The sequence below is a fragment of the Ictalurus furcatus genome, chromosome 10 (assembly GCF_023375685.1).
Source record: "Ictalurus furcatus strain D&B chromosome 10, Billie_1.0, whole genome shotgun sequence".
Taxonomy (NCBI): Eukaryota; Metazoa; Chordata; class Actinopteri; order Siluriformes; family Ictaluridae; genus Ictalurus; species Ictalurus furcatus.
This window is the reverse complement of record NC_071264.1, coordinates 29,663,508-29,683,151: the sequence shown is the minus strand read 5'-3', so window position 1 is coordinate 29,683,151 and position 19,644 is coordinate 29,663,508. Positions and strand designations below refer to the sequence as shown.

The following is a 19,644-nucleotide window of genomic DNA, read 5'->3' as shown; positions in this document are numbered from 1 at the left end:
TTTCACGGACCAGGAAATAACGGCTGTAGAAACCTCCCTCCCTCAGGAAACAGGGTACATGTTCTATGGACCCTGTGTCCAAGAGGGATCTTACTTCCTGCACTAACGTTGGGCTCTGCTCTGTGCTGACTACTGTGGTGAGAACACCTCCGAACCTCTGAAACGGGGTGACGCTCTGAACTGGACCCGGTAACCCTTTTCTACAGTAGACAGAACCCATGGACACACATTTGGCAGTAGTTTCCACACTGCCAGACGGTCTTTTAGTGACGTTAACCTTTCCACATGCTATTGGAGGGAAAGCATCAGATTTTCATTGCACTGTGACAGCTCACTGACCAGAGAACACTGAAAACTTGGCACAGCCTTGGCTAGGGGAGGCCCTACAGTAGTACTGGGGGCTAACTGTCCTAAGAACATCCCGTCCCCTGATACGTCCCTAAAACACACAAAAACACATAAACACACACTAAAACGCACAAAAACACATAAACACACACTAAAACACATAAACACACATTAAAACACATAAACACACACTAAAACACACAAAAACACATAAACACACACTAAAACACGTAAAACACATAAACACATACTAAAACACACAAAAACACATAAACACACATTAAAACACATAAACACACACTAAAACACACAAAAACACATAAACACACATTAAAACACATAAACACACACTAAAACACACAAAAACACATAAACACACACTAAAACACACAAAAACACACAAAAACACACACTAAAACACGTAAAACACATAAACACATCAAATTCTCTCTCTCTGTGTCTCTTTCTCAATCTCTAACTCTCTCTCACTCTCACTCACTCTCTCTCTCTATATATACACATGGTGGCCACACAAAATATTGACACTTTGGGCCCAATTTGGACATTTTCACTTAGGGGTGTACTCACTTTTGTTGCCAGCGGTTAATGGCTGTGTGTTGAGTTATTTTGAGGGGACACACAAAATGTGAGGGGTGTACTCACTTTTGTGAGATACTGTGTATATATACATACACACACACACACACACACACACACACACACACACACACACACATATATATATATATATATATATATATATATATATATATATATATATATATATATATATATATATATATATATACAGTACATATATATATATATACACAATATATATCACTTTTGTTGCCAGCGGTTGAGACATTAATGGCTGTGTGTTGCGTTATTTTGAGGGGACACACAAAATGTGAGGGGTGTACTCACTTTTGTGAGATACTGTGTATATATACATACACACACACACACACACACACACACATATATATACACACACACACACACACACACACATATATATATATATATATATATATATATATATATATATATATATATATATATATATATATATATATATATATATACTTACACACACACACATATATATACACACACACACACACACACACATATATATATATACAGTATATATCACTTATATATATATATATACAGTATATATAATATACAGTACATATATATATACAATATATATCACTTATATATATATACAGTATATATAATATACAGTACATATATATATATATATATACAATATATATCACTTTTGTTGGCAGCGGTTTAGACATTAATGGCTGTGTGTTGAGTTATTTTGAGGGGACAGCAAATTTACACTGTTACACAAGCTGTACACTCACTACTTTACAATGTAGCAAAGTGTCATTTCCTCAGTGTTCTCACAGGAAAAGATATAATCAAATATTTACAAAAATGTGAGGGGTGTTCTCACTTTTGTGAGATACTGTATATATATACATATTTAGATATTTAGATATGATTTATATGTGTGTGTGTGTGTCTGTGTGTGTCCCTCTGTATCTATCTCTATCTCTATCTCTCTCTGTCTGTTTCGCTCTCTGCTTCACACTCTATCTCTCCATCTGTCTCTCTGTTTCTAGCTCTACCCTTGTCCCGTCTTGTTCTCTTTCTTTCTTCTTCCTGTTTTCTTTCACTGCTCTCTGATTTCATTGAAGTCGAATCAAATGGAAGGATGAAGACATCAGGCTACTCGTTGATTGTTCTGTAAACATGAAAACCCTCCACGCAGGTCGACTCCCGAAACAACACAAACGAGACGCAAGAAAAGTTTAACGTTTAACAGTGACTCGCTTTTATCAGTCACGGCACTTGTGTGTTTAATCAGTAACTCCTAATTTTACGGTTTGGATTTCCATTAAACATTAGAGGAGCGCTGGGCCGTTTACTCAGCACTCGGTTCCTCAGAGTTATTAATCAACCGGAATAGCATCCTTAATCATATCTGCACCCCAAACACCAAAAATAGTGTTCACAGATGGACTGAACCGGAACGGTCAGAAATCAACACAATGCCCCTGGGGACCACCTTCCACCACCCGGTTACCATGGCGATATCCAAGCATGAATAATTCCCTGCTATAATGCCCATCACCCTCCATCTGAAGGAGTGCTAAGCCTGACTTAATCTCATGTTAATAATGAGCCTGACTCATCCATCATCTGAGACCGAGCAAAACCGCACAGGCCTAAAAAAACTTTTAAAAAATCTCCTCTCAGACGCCACAATGACACACACACAATGACACTGTCTCAGAATCGCATGATTAACCAAGACAAGAATGACGATTCTCAGAAACAGAAAGCGGCGTGAGAAAGGGGAAGTGGAACAGGGAGTGGAGGAAGGGGTGGGACAAGCCGAGTTAATGACCGGTTGTGAAACGCTGAGGAAGCGAGAGATACACTATTACATGATTATGTTATTATGTACACGTTATTAATGAAGAGAAAAAGGAAGAGAGTTTAAAGAAAGGAACTGGGAAATGGATAAAACATCTTTATATTTAATAATAATAATGATGAAATAAATTGTAATAATAAAATTAAATAATAATAATAATAATAATAATAATAATAAGTGTGGTTAAACTGGAGTACATGGTGGTGTAATGAAGCGCAGTTACTCTTCCCACCCGGAATTCATTATTATTTTCCCATAACAGCACGTCCCCATGCGTTTTCTTCCTCTTATACCACAGCACGTTGTGAACAATTACCAACGCATATAGAGTTCACCCTTTTTATCCATTTATAGTTACATTTAACGTCGTGGAACATCTGTGAAACAAGTTCTCGCTTATGTTACAGCAGCTACGTATAAAAAGTCGTTCCCTCACCAGCCTCTCTTTATTTCTCTCTCTCTCTCTCTCTCTCTCTCTCTCTCTCTCTTTCGACAAAAAAAAGTTTTAAAAAAAAAAAACGCAGCTTGTTACGCGCGCAACCGCAAAGAAGCGTCAACTCCTCTGGAAAACTTCAAGCTACAGCTTCACCTTCTGACTGTTGCGAAGCTCTGACACTGGCGACTCCTTCTGTCAATGCTAAATACACGTCTCCTCAACATTCCACTCATCAGTAATACTGAACCTGCAATACGTTTATCATCAGTGGAGCTTCCGCCGTAGGAGTCCCTGTGAACGAGTTGTCACTATGGAAACGATAACGTATTCGAATGAGCGCGTGCATTCTAAATAGACCTGTGATTTGCAGCTGCGCTGTTAATGTACAGTGTGGAGGTCATCGTAAAGACGCCGGTCTTTATATGTGTCGGTTATGGTCGGTTATAGGGCTCAGAGAGAGCGTACCGAGCGTGAACTGGAGCGGACTGAGTACGGAACCTTGAGGAACAGGAACGGAGCAGGATTCGTGTTTGGTGTCGATAACGATGACGTCGGCGAAATAAAACCTGAGATGTACAGCTCTGATACTGAGATCCGAGTCTGCGTTCGTGTCAGGAAGCAGAAGGTTAACGTTGTGGTTTTTAATGTGAAGTCGGCTTTATTTGAATCAGATAAAGATGTGGAGAGAACACGCAAACGTGCGAAGCAGACACAGGGTTTGTCGAGTATTTGTCTGTCTGGCATTCTGTGTATTTGCATGTGCACACACCCACATGTTCAAACACACAGAGTGTCGTTTTATTAGCTTCTGAAGAGCCAGCGTGATGGACTTTGACTCCGTAAAGGAAAGCAGGACGCTTCAGGAACGAGCTCAGAGTCAAAAGTCAACAGAAGAACAAAGCTTTATGAACGTACTTCACCTCTTTTATCAGCGCGTTCCGTGTGTACATTTCTCACCACGTGCTATATTCAGAGCCACGTGGTCACTTTTCCCTCCCCCGCCTGATTTTAGTTATATGTCTCAGTCGGGTTCTTTCATGCTGCTGCTTTTAAACGCGCCTTTATCAGCAAGCGGCTGGAGTTCCCCAGACACCGAGCCGGAGACAATGCAGAGGGCAGGAACGCGGGAGAACGCGGGAGAACGCGCACAGGCTTTCTTGCTGGCGGCCATTTTTACCGTTCGCCATCTGTGCCCGTGACATCTGTTATCGACCGGCTCGGCTAAAACTCGGCTAAACCTGATAACAAAGCATGAATTATACACGGAGGAGTGAGGTTCATGACAATTCCACTGTTCAGGCTGCGAGGATAAGCCCCATATTTTAAAAAAAAATAACGTGTAAATAATCACATATGAAAATAAATAAATCGTGCGTCTGCACGTTTTCTATGGGAATAAAGGAACCGCATAAAACAATCACGTGTGTAAAAAAAAATAAAAAAAAAGCCGTGAAAGAAAGGAATCTTTGTTAAAAGATGAAAAAAAAAGTGTGTATATGATCACGTGTGACAGGTGAGAAATCGTGCAAAAGTCATTTTATACATTCAACATAACATGACGTGTCTAAAAAGACGTGTCTAAGAATGATTTTTACTCGATGTGGTGCTGATCCTTTCGTTTCCTGCCGGCTCACTAACATTTCCTGTTTCTCTTCTTGATAAATGTTTAGCTCTTACGTTGTTATTTATTGTCGAATTTTGCTCTTCTGAAGCACACGGCTGCTCTCTGGAAGCTCTCTCTCGTCAGTGGTTTGTTTGCTCGTGTTATGTTTTGTACAAGACCAAGACCGAGACCAACCCTGCGTCTCAGTTCGTCTACTATCCGTCCTGAATAGTGTCCGAGCTCAGAGTGAGTGTGTCCCAAATGCTACGATGTCGAAACGAGTATCCCAAAGGTACCCGGATTTCCAAAGTGCGTATACGTGCATACTTTTTCTGCTAATATCACCCACAATAGGAGGAGGAGGAGGAGTTCCGTGACGGTTTGTGCGGCCGAATTCGACCTGCAAACACGGCGGACGAGCGTGACGTCGGTCACGTGCGTCTTCGGTATTTATATTTGAACTTTTTTTTTACGTGTCGTGTAAGATTGATGGTTGGATGCTGTGTAAAAAGTGCACCGTGTTGGAGGGTCAGACAAAGACACTCAGGGGAAAGGAAAATGAAATGATACAGACTAAATTATATACGGAATAATGAATGAAGCAAAGCTGAAAGGCAACACTGACTACGTTTACATGGACGGCAGTAATCTAATTACTGACCTCATTCTGAATAAGACGATATTCTGATTAAGGAGTTTACACGAGTCGTGTTTAGAATATTCCTTTCATGTACCCGTTTTACGTGTTATAGAACATAGATGGATTAACGGCACACGTCATTACGTCCCCGCGCCACGCCGTCCGACGTCCCCTCCGGAATTTGACGTATCGACATGCAGTCGGTCTTCGTCATGGAACCGTATGCGGTTTTGTTTTGTTTTTAATTTTACGAAAGTTTCGAGTGCGGTTAATTATTTGTCGCGCTGTACGCGCAAATAGACGACCGCTTGAAGCCGTGGGTCGCGTCCCAAACCGCGTACTTACCTCAATACGTGTATTTCTCCTACTATGTAGCAGGTAAGTACGCGGTTTGGGACGCGGTCGTGCTCTCTTGTTCGCCGTCAGACGGTCGAGCGCTGCCGTGTGCGTACGTGTCCTGTCGCACAATGCGGTGAAAACTCTCACACGACGTTAATAGTGTGATTAAGGTGTGTACGTGTCTGTAACGCGACTAAAACAGGAATACTCCACACGTCTTAATTCCATTCGTGTTTACTTCGAGTGTGACGTTAATCGGATTAAGGTCCTCAGTAATCGCCGTTTACATGCCGGTTTCTTAATCAGAGTATCGTCTAAATCGGGTTCATATCGGATTATCGTTGTCCGTGTAAACGTACTGGAGTCTTTTTACTAGGCAACAGTGTTTTCTTCCGTTACACAACGTGATATTTTGAACCCTGATATCTGTTGTATAGATATATAGATATATAGCTAGTCAGTTATATCAGCTCTTCCCTTTACGGATTTATCGGTAACGTGTGACGATCGTGGTTCTGCGCCGACTCAGAGCCTCTGCTGAAGTCAAACAGTCGAGTTTGTTGTTAAAGTGGAACGCGGCTTCGAACGTCTGTAGACCCGCAGCCTCATTCAGCGGAAAACTAGTCCAGTGAAACGGTTCTCTAACGACTAGAGACGATTTCTGTTTCTCGATGTCTTCTACAGCAACCCAACATGCTGATGAATATGTGTGTGTGTGTGTGTGTGTGTGTGTGTGTGTGTGTGTGTAAAAGCACATGTAAATTTCATAAACACATGCAAATTTTATTAAAGCTGATTTACTGGTTCTACGGAGGATCGTGTCTTTCACACCACACACACTTGCACACACTCACACACTCGCACCGAGGGGCAGTTCTGTGTCACCGATCCACCTCCTGGTGAGCTTTTCGACGGTGGGAATAAACCGGAGAACCCTGAGGTAGAACATGTGAAACGCCACGCGTACAGTAATCAGTGGAATCGTGTGCATCCGCTTTTCTGGATGCATTATCAAAAAAATGAATCGTTTCATCTTTACAACTTCCTCAAACCTCTTTCACATCCTCTAAACTGGGGTTTTTATGTTTTGTTTTGTTTTCTGGGATCTCAGTTTGTCACCATAATTGCTACCACGCCCTACTTTTTTTCCCCTGGGTGAAAACTTTCACACCGTCCCGACAGTGTTCCACATGGTGCACGGGGTTTCTAGAGAACGTCCGTATTTATCAGCACTCCATTCTGGAGAACCCTGTTATTCCTTCCCCAACACACGTCCGTTCCACCACGACACGTCATCGTCGGGACATAAAGACCGACACATCGATGAGGGGAGCAGCTTCCACAGGAGATCGGCTCAGAGACGAGTCTCGCACGACGCGAACCGATCAGAACAAGCAGTCGTCTCTATGGACCCGTCGATCGTGTTGGCTGTCGGCTCAGGAAGCTCCGCCCTTCAGGTTTTTGTGCATTTTTTTAGGGGCGTGGCTACGAACGAGCGCTGCGTTTGTTTGGATATTTGAGCTTCCTTTGAGGTTCGGCTTGGCTTTGAATTCTGCCAGACCGGCTAACGTTAAAGAATAATAACAGGGTGTGGTATGAGGAGGAACAAACACCGCGTGGGCGGTGATGTGCTGAGAACGCGGCCGGGCGGCCATTTTGTCAAAGTTCATAGGCATTTTATCATCAGTGTGAGGAGTGATACTAGTGACGAGTCTGACACCTTTCACTAGCCACAAAACAGCAGTCTTTATCACTTTACACATACAGGGTCCTCCCTTTCCTGCATCCCTCTGTGTGTGTGTGTGTGTGTGAGAGAGAGAGAGAGAGAGAGAGAGAGAGAGAGATGAGGCCTTTGTCATGCAGCCTTCAACCCTTTAGCTTTTAACAAAAGGGATAATCAGGGTCTCAGCAAACCAGGTGCTTCTGGCACACACACACACACACACACACACACCCTCCCAGCCACTCTCACTGCCTCTCAGTTCTTTTATTACACATTCAGTCCCTCAGTTAATTGCTGTTTCTCTCAGCTGCTGTGTAATCAACATGGCTCTGTGTGTAAACGCCTGTATGTTGTGTGTGTTTGCTATTTTTACAGACTGTACGTCCTATATTGTGTAGTCTACACTCTAACTTTAGTCTGTATTGTAGGTTAAACCCAGCACAGTGCGCCGTGACACCGCTTTTGTTTTTCTTTCCTTTTTTTTTTTCACTACCGGAAATGATTACAGGTGAAGCTCATCCACATCTACTACTCAGTCAAGAGCTTTATTCTCATCTAGGACAGAAAAAGTGTCGAATGAAACAGTGTTCCACGAGGCCTCGGGGTTGGTGGTGTGTATGGGGGCGGGGGTGGTGATATTTTCTTTTTTAAACAAAAGCCTCGCGCGTAACGTCTGAAAACAAATCAGACGATTTGAAACCAGCGTTGAGATCTTCTGCTCGTGACATACTCTTCTTTAAGAAGACGTATTTTACCAAAATGTTGCGGAAATATTATTTATTTTTTACGTTTCTAACCGTGTCCTGGCGTCAGTCTGATTAAAGATGTCTAAACCCTCGCCAGTGACGTGCGAGTTCCTCGGGATTTGAGAACGTTTCTGAAGATGTACACGCCGTAGTGAAAAGCACACGATGCTCCTGCTCCGTCATCATCATCATCATCATCATCAAAACAGAGAAGAGCGCTCTGTACACGCGCTGTACACACGACGTCTTTTCCCAAAACACCACCCGGAAGGCATCCTAACCCTAACCCCAATTCAGCCCGTTTGTGAACGTCATGTTTTCTCCGTCGAGAAATGTACCCTGTCCGTCTTCAGCCCTTCAGATAAACGCATCGTCCTCGTGTTTAGCAACGGAGAAACAACATTCTGTAACTCTTCCACTTTAATAGGAACACCTGTTCATTCGTGCAGTTAACAAAATTCGGCCAATCACGTGTCGGCGGTGCAACGTATCAATTCTTGGTGATCTCAGTGACTTTTTGACCGTGTTGGTTTGAGGATTTGAGAAACTGACGATCTCCTGCTGGGATTTTCACACACACACACACACACACACACACACACACACACACACAAACACAACGTTCTCAGAATGAGGTTGAGGTTACGGTTACTCAAATAACCGCTCTGAACAACCGCGCTGAGCAGAAACACATCTCAGAACACAACCTTGAGGTGGATGTGTCACAGCAGGAGAAGACCACGTCGGATTCCGCTCCTGTCGTCCATGAACATGACTCTGAGGGCTACACAGATGGGACAGATGGACATGAACGTCTCCTGATCTTTTTACAATCTTCAGCTGTAGGTTTTGGTGCTGAGATGCTTTTCTGCTCACCGCGCTTGTAAAGAATGGTCATTTGACTTCCCGTAGCCTCACTGTCAGCTAGAACCAGTCTGGACATCCTCCTCTGACCCTCTCTCGTCAACAAGACGTTTCTGCTCGCGGAACTGACGCTCACTGGATGTTTTCTGTGTCAGTGTAAAAGTTATATTCTTTATAAGTTCTGGAGGTTCTGAGCGTTCCTTGAAGACGGTCGATCGTTCTGACGCACACCTGGTTGATTTATATTGGTGTCGGTATTATTATTATTATTATTCTTATTATTATTATTACATACCGTACTAAGCGAGTGTGAAAGTGTGTTTTGATTAAAAGTGTCCCCACTTTTTCATACTGAAATAAATCAGCGTTAAGAAGCCTCACGGGGGATTATGGGGGATTTCATCGTACGTAATATTCTTTTTTTTTTTTTTTTTTCCAGAGCTTGTACGTTGCATAAACTCCGTCATACGCTCATGCAGAACAGAGATGTGTGTTTAAATTGAGAAAAAGAGAAAAGAAACGGTGTGTTCAGTGCAGATTAAACACACATGCAGATATGTGATCAACCTTGCAAAAAAAAAGAAAAAAAAAGCTGATTAGTGCAGTTAGAGCTGTTCTGAGATCAGCTCATCAGCATGGTGATGTTCAGCTGTGGTGAAAAACAGAAGCGAGTGTGACTGAGTGGAAATCCCGAGATAAAAAAACTTCCCCTATTATACACAGCATATGAAAGCCATGCATTGTCTCCTCAGAGGATTTGTGTGTGTGTGTGTGTGTGTGTGTGTGTGTGTGTGTAGGTGGGTGGGTGAATGAAAGTGAGTGAGAGAGAGAGAGAGAGAGAGAGAGTGAGAGAAGAGAAGAGAACTCATCCTTCTAGAAAACATGAGGTCAAAGTCTTCACATATTTCTGAGCTATTATATGGACATTTGGTCCCCATTAGGAGGCAAAAACCTGCCCTGAGTTCCAGTACGTGAGGATTTTGACTTCATTATCTCCAGGAGAAAGAGTCCTATTCTTTCTTTCATGTCTTTATGTCTTTTCTTTCTCTTTCTCTCTCTCTTTCGTTCTAAGAAACACAGGTTTGATACAGAAGAAGTTCTTTTGTGTCCCGAGGTTCTAGTTTTAGGATTACACTCTTCAGAAAACATTACATTTAAGACCCGAAAGGGTTCTCTGGTTTGTCAGGCTGAAGGAACCGTTCCTTTGTAGAACCTTACAACAAAGCGCTTCCTTTACAGAAGCAGGTTCTCCTTCTGAAAGCTCCTTTATAAAAAGATAGAAGCATCCAAAAGACTCGTGAGGAACCCTGCAGGTGCTTTATTTACCTGAGTTAACACACAATGCTATAAATAGAAATAGAAATATTCCACAAAATTAGAATGACCTGTGTGTGTGTGTGTGTGTGTGTGTGTGTGTGTGTTTATCTTTTTGTAGATGGCCAAATGTCACCATACTAATACAGAAATGTGATAGCTAATTAAGATGTTGATGCGTTTTGATCACGTGCTCTCGATCTTTATAACAAAATAAATGTATTAAAAATAACTAAGAGAGAACAACGTGTGTGTGTGTGTGTGTGTGTGTGTGTGTGTGATGCCTAGAATGCTTTTATAATGCTTCGCATTATGGTTCACTTAACACCCCCGCCCCGCTCCCAGCACCCCTCCCCCCCACCCCCTCTTCCTCCTCCTCCCCAGTGTTACCGAAGTGCTCGCGCGCCTCCCGTGTGGTGTGGACAGCTCGCGCGCTGTGTACAGTACAGTATCGACCCCAGTCCGTGCTGCTGGAAGTCTCCCACACCGCTTCCGAGAAAACCTCCACATCTTCAATCTCTCTCAAACTAACACTCTAGTTGCAGAATTGCTCATCAGTGGAGTCTCCGCGTTCCAAAAAAAAAGAAGAAGAAGAAGAAGAAGAAGAAAGAAAGAAAAACCCCACACGTGAGCGGCGTCGCGCGAGACTTGCGTTCTTATCTGAAGCAGAAGAAGAGCGGGTGCGTTTTAACGCGTGCGTCAGAAGAAGCGTGAAGAGCTCGCGCCGTGCACCTTGGCACTAGTGCGGATTTTATTCCACTTTATTTCGCTCCGGTTTGTGTGTGTGTGTGTGTGTGTGTGTGTGTGTGTGTGTTTCACCGGTTTTCTGCTTTTTTAACAAACGTGGAAGTGTGTGTGAGGCGAGGAAGCGCGAGACCGCCGTTTCACTGGATTAAAGCTTCAGGTAGGAGAGAGAAACACACACCTTTACACTGTTTACACACCTGAGGGTTAAATCAACTGATTATACACCTTTATATACTACTACTACTACTACTAATAATAATAATCATACTACTACTACTACTACTACTAATAATCATACTACTACTACTACTACTACTAATAATCATACTACTACTACTACTAATAATAATAATAATCATACTACTACTACTACTAATAATAATAATAATAGCCTTATACCAATAACAACAACAACAAAACAACAACAACAATAATAATAATACTAATAATAAACAGTAATAATAATAAACAGTAATAACACTAAACAGTAATAATAATAATAATAATAACTGCTGTTACAGGTCTGTGACGTAGAGAGAGAAAAACACACATTTACACTGTTTACACACCTGAGGGTTAAATCAACTGATTATACACCTTTATATACAAGTAATAATAATAATAACAACAACAACAACAATAATAATAATAATAATAATAATAGTAAACAGTAATAACAATAAACAGTAATAATAATAATAATAATAATAATAGTAAACAGTAATAACACTAAACAGTAATAATAATAATAATAATAATAGTAAACAGTAATAACAATAAACAGTAATAATAATAATAATAATAATAATAGTAAACAGTAATAACACTAAACAGTAATAATAATAATAATAATAATAATAATAATAATAGTAAACAGTAATAACACTAAACAGTAATAATAATAATAATAATAACTGCTGTTACAGGTCTGTGACGTAGAGAGAGAAAAACACACATTTACACTGTTTACACACCTGAGGGTTAAATCAACTGATTATACACCTTTATATACAAGTAATAATAATAATAATGATAATAATGATAATAATAATAATCGTGGTGTTACAGGTCTGGGAGAGAGAGAGAGAGAGAGAGAGAGAGAGAGAGAGAGAGAGGGGACTTTACTCCATCATGTCGGGTTTATTTTTCAGTTTTCTTACCCACTTCCTGGGTATTGAGCGGAATGTAATGATTTGCATGTGCACTCTAATATCAAGCGTAAACAATGAAAGCTTAACGCCGAGCATTCGGCACATTCGTGCACAATTTATCGTTTATGAATCGAAATGTTGAGCTCGTGCACAAGTCTGCAGAGGATGAGAAGTGGAAGAACAGAAGCGCATTTCATGACCCTGTGAGCAGATCTCAGATCAGGTGTGTGTCTGTGAGAGAAACTGTAGAATTGAGAGGGGTGAAGATGATGATGATGCAGTAATAATGTACAGTACAGTGTATTCGGAGATTATTGTGGGACGTGTGTGTGTGTGTGTGTGTGTGTGTGTGTGTGTGAGAGTAATTGCATTGGAACTGCAGCCTTAGTTTATATAATCTGCTGCTATTGTTATTGGTTTGTTAGCAAAACTAAATACTGTGTCACATATCGCACACCAAGAAAATCCCCCTTTTTTGCCGTATTGTCCCTGAATTAAAAACATCCTTTCATACTAAATATTCACAATTACATACTACACATGTAGTGTACAGGTATATCGTAAGAAAAGGCAGTACATGATGTTATCCAGGTTATACAGCTGTGTGAGTTGAATATCTGCCTCTATATGCTATAATACACCAGGGTTGCCAGGTCTGTGTACAAAAAAAAAATCAGCCTAAATGAATCAAACAAATAAATAAATTCTCCACAAAACCAGCCTCTTGTGCACTCAGCGCTTCACTGTGAACGTTCATAAGAGTTATAAGAAATGTCTGCTTTTATTGATGATCGATGATTTATTCGTGTGTTTGCTTATTGTTATTTCGTAGCTTTTTATTTGTTCTCGCAGACCTGGCAACCCTGGTGTGAAGACAGAAATATAGTATTATTCCATTCAATTCAGTTTTATTTGTACTGCGCTTTTAACAACGGACATCGCCAAACGGGAAAAAGCAGCTTCACAGAAACGTGTACATTTTAAACCGATGAATTTATCACATGGGTTTTCTTCACTAGGGTTCTGAACGTTCGCGTATTGCTGCAGATATCACTATAAACGATGCCTGGAGTTCTGAAAGGAATCCGTGGAGATGTTTAGCGGCGTGTTGGGCGTCTGGTGTCTCTGTAGAAGTCGGGTTGAATTTTATTTCAACGCTAACGTGTCTGAAAGGCTACGGGCGCTGTATAAAAGTGCGAGGCGAAAGCCCCAGACCTGGCAACACGCACTTCGGACACGTTGTGTTACTTTCCCAAGGACACAGGGCTGCAGAGTCTGACGACGTGACGCTGTTCTTCTGATAATCTGTAGGAAAATATTATCGCAGCGATGAGATATTAGAGGAGGACAGAGGCACGCACGGCGAGAGCGGAATTTGGACAAAGGCTTTGTGTGTAGAAGTGAGATTGAAGCCCTGCTTCAGAGTTTTAAAGCCAAACACAACAGTTGTTTTATCTTTTCTGCGTGCCTTTGGGAGGACATTTCATCTACTCTGAAATCCCCAGAATGCATATTGGGAGATGTTTGAGGATATTGGAGCGCAGCTGGAGGATCTAGAGGAACATTTTTTACTCTAAGGCTATGAGTAAATCAGAGAGAACCTGCCCATCCCCAGTGTGTGTGTGTGTGTGTGTGTGTGAAAGCCGTACACATCACCCCAGCAACCTCCACAACCCTCAGTCAATATACCTCAATAGAAAGGAATGCATTTGGTCTCAGTGTGGCCACCTTTCTGGGACGGTTCAGCGGTTCACCAAACGAGAACACGAGCGAGAACCGCTCGTTCCATTTAAACCCACAAAAACCCGAACGTCATTCTGGCATTCAGTTTAACAGCATCGCAAACCATTCGCTAATCGCTCGGCGTTCTGCATATTACACCTTCATTTAATCCCAGTTATTCATTTTATACTTTACTGTTCTAATTCAGGAAGTGCAGTAGAGCTAACAGGAAGTGCAAAGTAGTGTAAATCTAGACCCGTCGGACATTAAAGGGTTAAACCGGCCGACACCGCGGATGTCGTACCGAGCCTATGGACGAGCTGCATTGTGCACGTTAATGCGATTCGGATGTTCAGAGGCCCGTGAGGAATTAATGAGCTCCTTCCTCGTCAAGCCGTCTAGCTGTCAACGCTCTCGTTCGTTTCTATAGTAACCGCTCGTTCACAGCGGCGTGTACCTCGTACTCTCGGCTGATGATAAACAGAGGACAAAAAACAAAACGTGTGTAATCTTTGATCTGTAACGAGACGTTTATTTAACACCGACGGAAGGAGTCTCCAGTGCCAGCGCTTTGTAGCGGTCAGAGGTGAAGCTGTAAATCTTCAGGACAGAGGAGTTTAAAGCTGTGTTTTATTCATTTACATCAGGAGAGAGAGAGAGCGAGAGAGAGAGAGAGAGAGAGAGAGAGCGAAAGAGAGAGAGAGAGAGAGAGAGAGAGAGAGAGAAATAGAGAAAGAGCGAGAGAGAGAGAGAAAGAGAGAGAGAGCAAGAGAGAGAGAGAGAGTGAGAGAGAAATAGAGAAAGAGAGAGAGAGAGAGTGAGAGAGAGAGCAAGAGAGAGAGAGAGAGTGAGAGAGAGAGAGAGAAATAGAGAAAGAGAGAGAGAGCAAGAGAGAGAGAGGGAGGGAGAGAGAGAAAGAGAGAGAGCGAGAGAGAGAGAGAGCGAGAGAAATAGAGAAAGAGAGAGAGCAAGAGAGAGAGAGGGAGGGAGAGAGAGAAAGAGAGAGAGCGAGAGAGAGAGAGAGCGAGAGAAATAGAGAAAGAGAGAGAGCGAGAGAGAGAGAGAGGGAGGGAGAGAGAGAGCGAGAGAAATAGAGAAAGAGAGAGAGAGAGAGCGAGAGAAATAGAGAGAGAGTGCGAGAGAGAGGGAGAGAGAGAGCGAGAGAAATAGAGAAAGAGAGAGAGAGCGAGAGAAATAGAGAGAGAGAGTGCGAGAGAGAGAGAGAGAGAGAGCGAGAGAGAGAGCGAGAGAAAGAGACGGTTTATTATGGAATGAAATTTGCGCCTAACGTGTTGAACATTTTGTTATGTTGAACTTTTCAGTGTCAGTGTCACCCTCCTCCTCCTCAGCTGGACACTCGAGCTGTCCATCCAACTCTCACTAACCAACGGGAGTAAAGCACCGTTAAGCCCCGCCCATAAACCTAAAGGACAAGCTCTGGCGGCGCGTTCGTGGCCCACGAGCAGCAGAAACGAATCTTAGCAAACTGTTAACAGGAGCATCGTGTTAGGGTTTTCACCTGTTTTCATTTCCGAACTGTCTTTCTTCTTTCTCGCTGCAGAGTTCTGTCCGTTTGGCGAAAAGTTGCGTCCGACACGTTGGGAACAAATTTTAATTCCATCGTTTATCCATCGATGGACGTGAGAACGGGACCGGCCTCGTTTCACAGACGCTCCGCAACGTTAAATAAAACAGACGCTTCTTAATAATAATAATAACAACAACAACAACAATAATAAACTTTATTTTTATATAACGCCTTTAAAGCAGTTTCTCGAGGCACTTTTACACCGTCAGAAAATATCAAGAAAATATCAAAAAAAAAAAAACACAAAACAGGCTTGAATACAAAATGGTTAAAGCCATTAAGAATCAGCTAAGCTAAAAAAAAAAAAAAGAGTTTCCAGGTTAGATTTAAAAATGCTCAAACTGTGTGCGTCTCTAACTGATGCTCTTTAATAAATAAAATAAATATTTATTTATTAAAATATTAATTTTATTTACTAAAAGTTTGCATTGTGGGTAAAATTGTTGCTGTGGTAGGCCTATAAGAGGAATAAAAACCCTTGTTATAGGAAAATAATCAACGTCGGGGTGCACAAACACACACACACACACACACACACACACACACACACAATTTATTAACATAAGCTGACTCGTGGGAAAAATTTCATTGCCAGAAACACTCATTGTTCTCCAGAGACCTTGTGAGATCTACATGATTACAAAATATAAACCCAGTGTGGTGAATGTCACACGACGAGAAGTGTTCTTATTTTTTCTGGTGGGGTTGTCATGACAACTCTAGAACACACACACACACACACACACAGACACAGACACAGACATACACAAGCTGAAAAGTCTTTTATACTCTAATCTAATAATCTGGCGGGGGGAGGGGGGTCAGGGGGGTTCGTTCGCCTCGTACTGCTGTTCCAGGTGTTCTTTGTATTTTTCAGTTACTTTTGGTTTTCCTGTCTGGTCGAAGCGCTCGTCTCGAATGTGTTCTACCTGCACGTCAGCACACAGACTGTGGGTGCACCGCTGGTGCGTGGCTGCTTCGTGACCTCCTTGTGCTTTACGCAAGTCGCTACAGCTCAGCAAAAAGCCTTTGATGCTTTCCGTAGCGAAGATGAAATATCGAGGCTTCATCCAGCCGTGCGTCCGGCCGCCGCGTCAGACCGTACGGGCCCCGGCTTGCCCGAGACCGTCGACGTGCACGGCTCTGCGCTCCGTCAGCTTGAGGAAAACCCCAGATTGGCAAAGCGAACCGTCTGAGCGGACAGCACGACCGAAAAAGAGACACGCTGAGAGATCGTGGCATTCAGAAACAAGAGAAAAGGCGTGGGTAATACTGACCAGTGCTGCATTCTGGGGAGGAAACGTTGGGCGTTAATGTGTAAAGTTTACCGTGCAAAGTGAACATGCAGTGCTTCTAACACGTTGCTGAATAGCCAGAGCCACACACACACACACACACAGAGGCACATGCAGCAGGCGTTCACACACAGGCGAAATTCCTAAGCAGGGTAAGAAATGAAAAGGGACATTCTTTCAGTGAGGCACACACAATGAGAGAGAGAGAGCGAGACCCTGAGAGAGAGCGAGAAAGAGAGACAGAGAGAAAGTGACTGAGGGAGAGCGAGAGACTGAGAGAGCGCGAGAGACTGAGAGAGCGCGAGAGACTGAGAGAGCGCGAGAGACTGAGAGAGAGCGAGAAAGAGACTTTTAAATTGTCCTTTTATTTAGTCATTTAGATTCCTCCAAATTTTTGTGAGACATAGTAGATAATGAAAAAAACATTCATTAATAAATAAATAAATAAATAATAAAAATGTAAAAAAAAAAAAAAAAAAAAGAGTAAAACATAAAAAATATAAAAATGACAAAAAAACGAGGTAAAAAAGAAAACTATTTCACATCCCACTCTTTTTTTTTAAAAAAAATAAAATTTAAAACTCCTGCACCTACAGAGCATAAAACCTCCCCAACTGCCCAAACTTCCCAAAATTCCCACAGCCTACGAGTCACTTAAAAAAAACATATTCAACTCTGAGTCTAGCTTTAACCAGTGCAGGTAGCAGTTTTTCTGCGAAAGAGAGACAGAGAGAGAGAGCGAGAGAGAGAGAGAGAGGCTGAGAGAGAGACACAGAGAGAGAGAGAGACTGAGAGAGAGCGAGAAAGAGAGACAGAGAGAGAGAGAGACAGAGAGAGAGCGAGAGACTGAGAGAGCGAGAAAGAGAGACAGAGAGAGAGAGAGACAGAGAGAGAGCGAGAGACAGAGAGAGAGAGACTGAGAGAGAGCGAGAGACAGAGAGAGAGAGACAGAGAGAGAGCGAGAGACAGAGAGAGAGAGAGACTGAGAGAGAGCGAGAGACAGAGAGACAGAGAGAGAGAGACTGAGAGAGAGCGAGAGACTGAGAGAGAGAGACTGAGAGAGAGAGAGAGAGAGAGAGCGAGAGACTGAGAGAGAGCGAGGGAGAGAGACAGAGAGCGCGAGAGACTGAGAGAGAGTGAGAAAGAGAGACTGAGAGAGAGAGACTGAGAGAGAGTGAGAGAGAGAGAGCGAGAGACTGAGAGAGAGCGAGGGAGAGAGAAAGAGCGAGAGATTTCATTTGAACTGATTCACCGGTGATACTCGGGGCTCTAGCCCTCCTCGCTGGTAAATGTTCGTACATGTTTTGTTTGAAGTGGATTGGACGGGAGTCTGGCCGGCGCCAGCGCTGTGATTGGTGGTCGAGTCACAGTGCAGTTATAAAACTTTAATTCAGTTTAAATTCAGTAAAAGTTGTTCCGGTTATAAAACCCACTGAGCTCCTGCGCTCTTGTTCACACTCCCTCACACGTTACAGATAAAGGTTGGTTTGATTTTCCTCATTTATGAAACTGACAAGTGAATGAAAGAACAAATGACTGCAAAAATCTGAATTTGTCAAAAAACAACAACAACAACAACAACAACAACAACAACAACGACTCAAATCTGTAATCTTTTTACCAACGAGTTTATTTTTATCTTGGTTTCGTTGGACGCAGATAAAATTAGATTAGATTCGATTAGATTAGTGCTCTCTAAATATGTGAAGGAATAAATCTAAGCAGGTATCTATCACACACTGCACTAGTGAACGTTTCTGATGTTTATTTGTACGGTGTGAATAATTCTGTGTGGATTTATAAACATGGAGAAATATCACATCACCGTCTTTATTTCAGTAAAGAACTGCAGCGCCGATCCCTTTAATCCCGTCTCACTGACTTCACTCACACTTACAGCAATCTCTCTCTCTCTCTCTCTCTCTCTCTCTCTCTCTCTCTCCCTCTCCCTCTCTCTAGCTCTCTATTTCTCCCTCTCTCTAGCTCTCTCTCTCTCTCTCTCTTTCTCTCTCTCTCTCTTTCTCTCTCTCTGTCTCTCTCTCTCTCTAGCTCTCTATTTCTCCCTCTCTCTAGCTCTCTCTCTCTCTCTCTTTCTCTCTCTCTGCCTCTCTCTCTCTCTAGCTCTCTATTTCTCCCTCTCTCTAGCTCTCTCTCTCTCTCTCTCTCTCTCTCTCTATTTCTCCCTCTCTCTAGCTCTCTCTCTCTCTCTCTCTCTCTCTCTCTCTTTCTCTCTCTCTCTAGCTCTCTCTATCTCTCTCTCTCTTTCTCTCTCTCTCTGTCTCTCTCTCTCTCTCTCTATTTCTCCCTCTCTCTAGCTCTCTCTCTCTCTCTCTCTCTCTATTTCTCCCTCTCTCTAGCTCTCTATCTCTCTCTCTCTCTTTCTCTCTCTCTCTAGCTCTCTCTATCTCTCTCTCTCTTTCTCTCTCTCTCTGTCTCTCTCTCTCTCTCTATTTCTCCCTCTCTCTAGCTCTCTATCTCTCTCTCTTTCTCTCTCTCTGTCTCTCTCTCTCTCTCTCTATTTCTCCCTCTCTCTAGCTCTCTATCTCTCTCTCTCTCTTTTTCTCTCTCTGTCTCTCTCTCCCCCCCTTTCTCTCTCCCTCCCTCTCTCTCTCCATCTCTCTCTCTCCCCCTCTCTCTATCTCTCTATCTCTCTCTCTCCCCCCCTCT

The 19,644-nt window shown here is 42.5% G+C and overlaps 1 protein-coding gene across 1 annotated transcript in view; it reads left to right on the top strand.

Moving 5' to 3' along the window:
- The first annotated feature begins 10,878 nt into the window (after positions 1-10,878).
- LOC128613591 (adhesion G-protein coupled receptor G5-like) overlaps positions 10,879-19,644 on the top strand; it is a 26,355-nt gene continuing 17,589 nt past the window's right edge. Inside the window, exon 1 of the mRNA XM_053634491.1 lies at positions 10,879-11,378. The gene's annotated coding sequence lies outside the window, so the exon portion shown is untranslated. The remainder of the gene's footprint in view (positions 11,379-19,644) is intronic.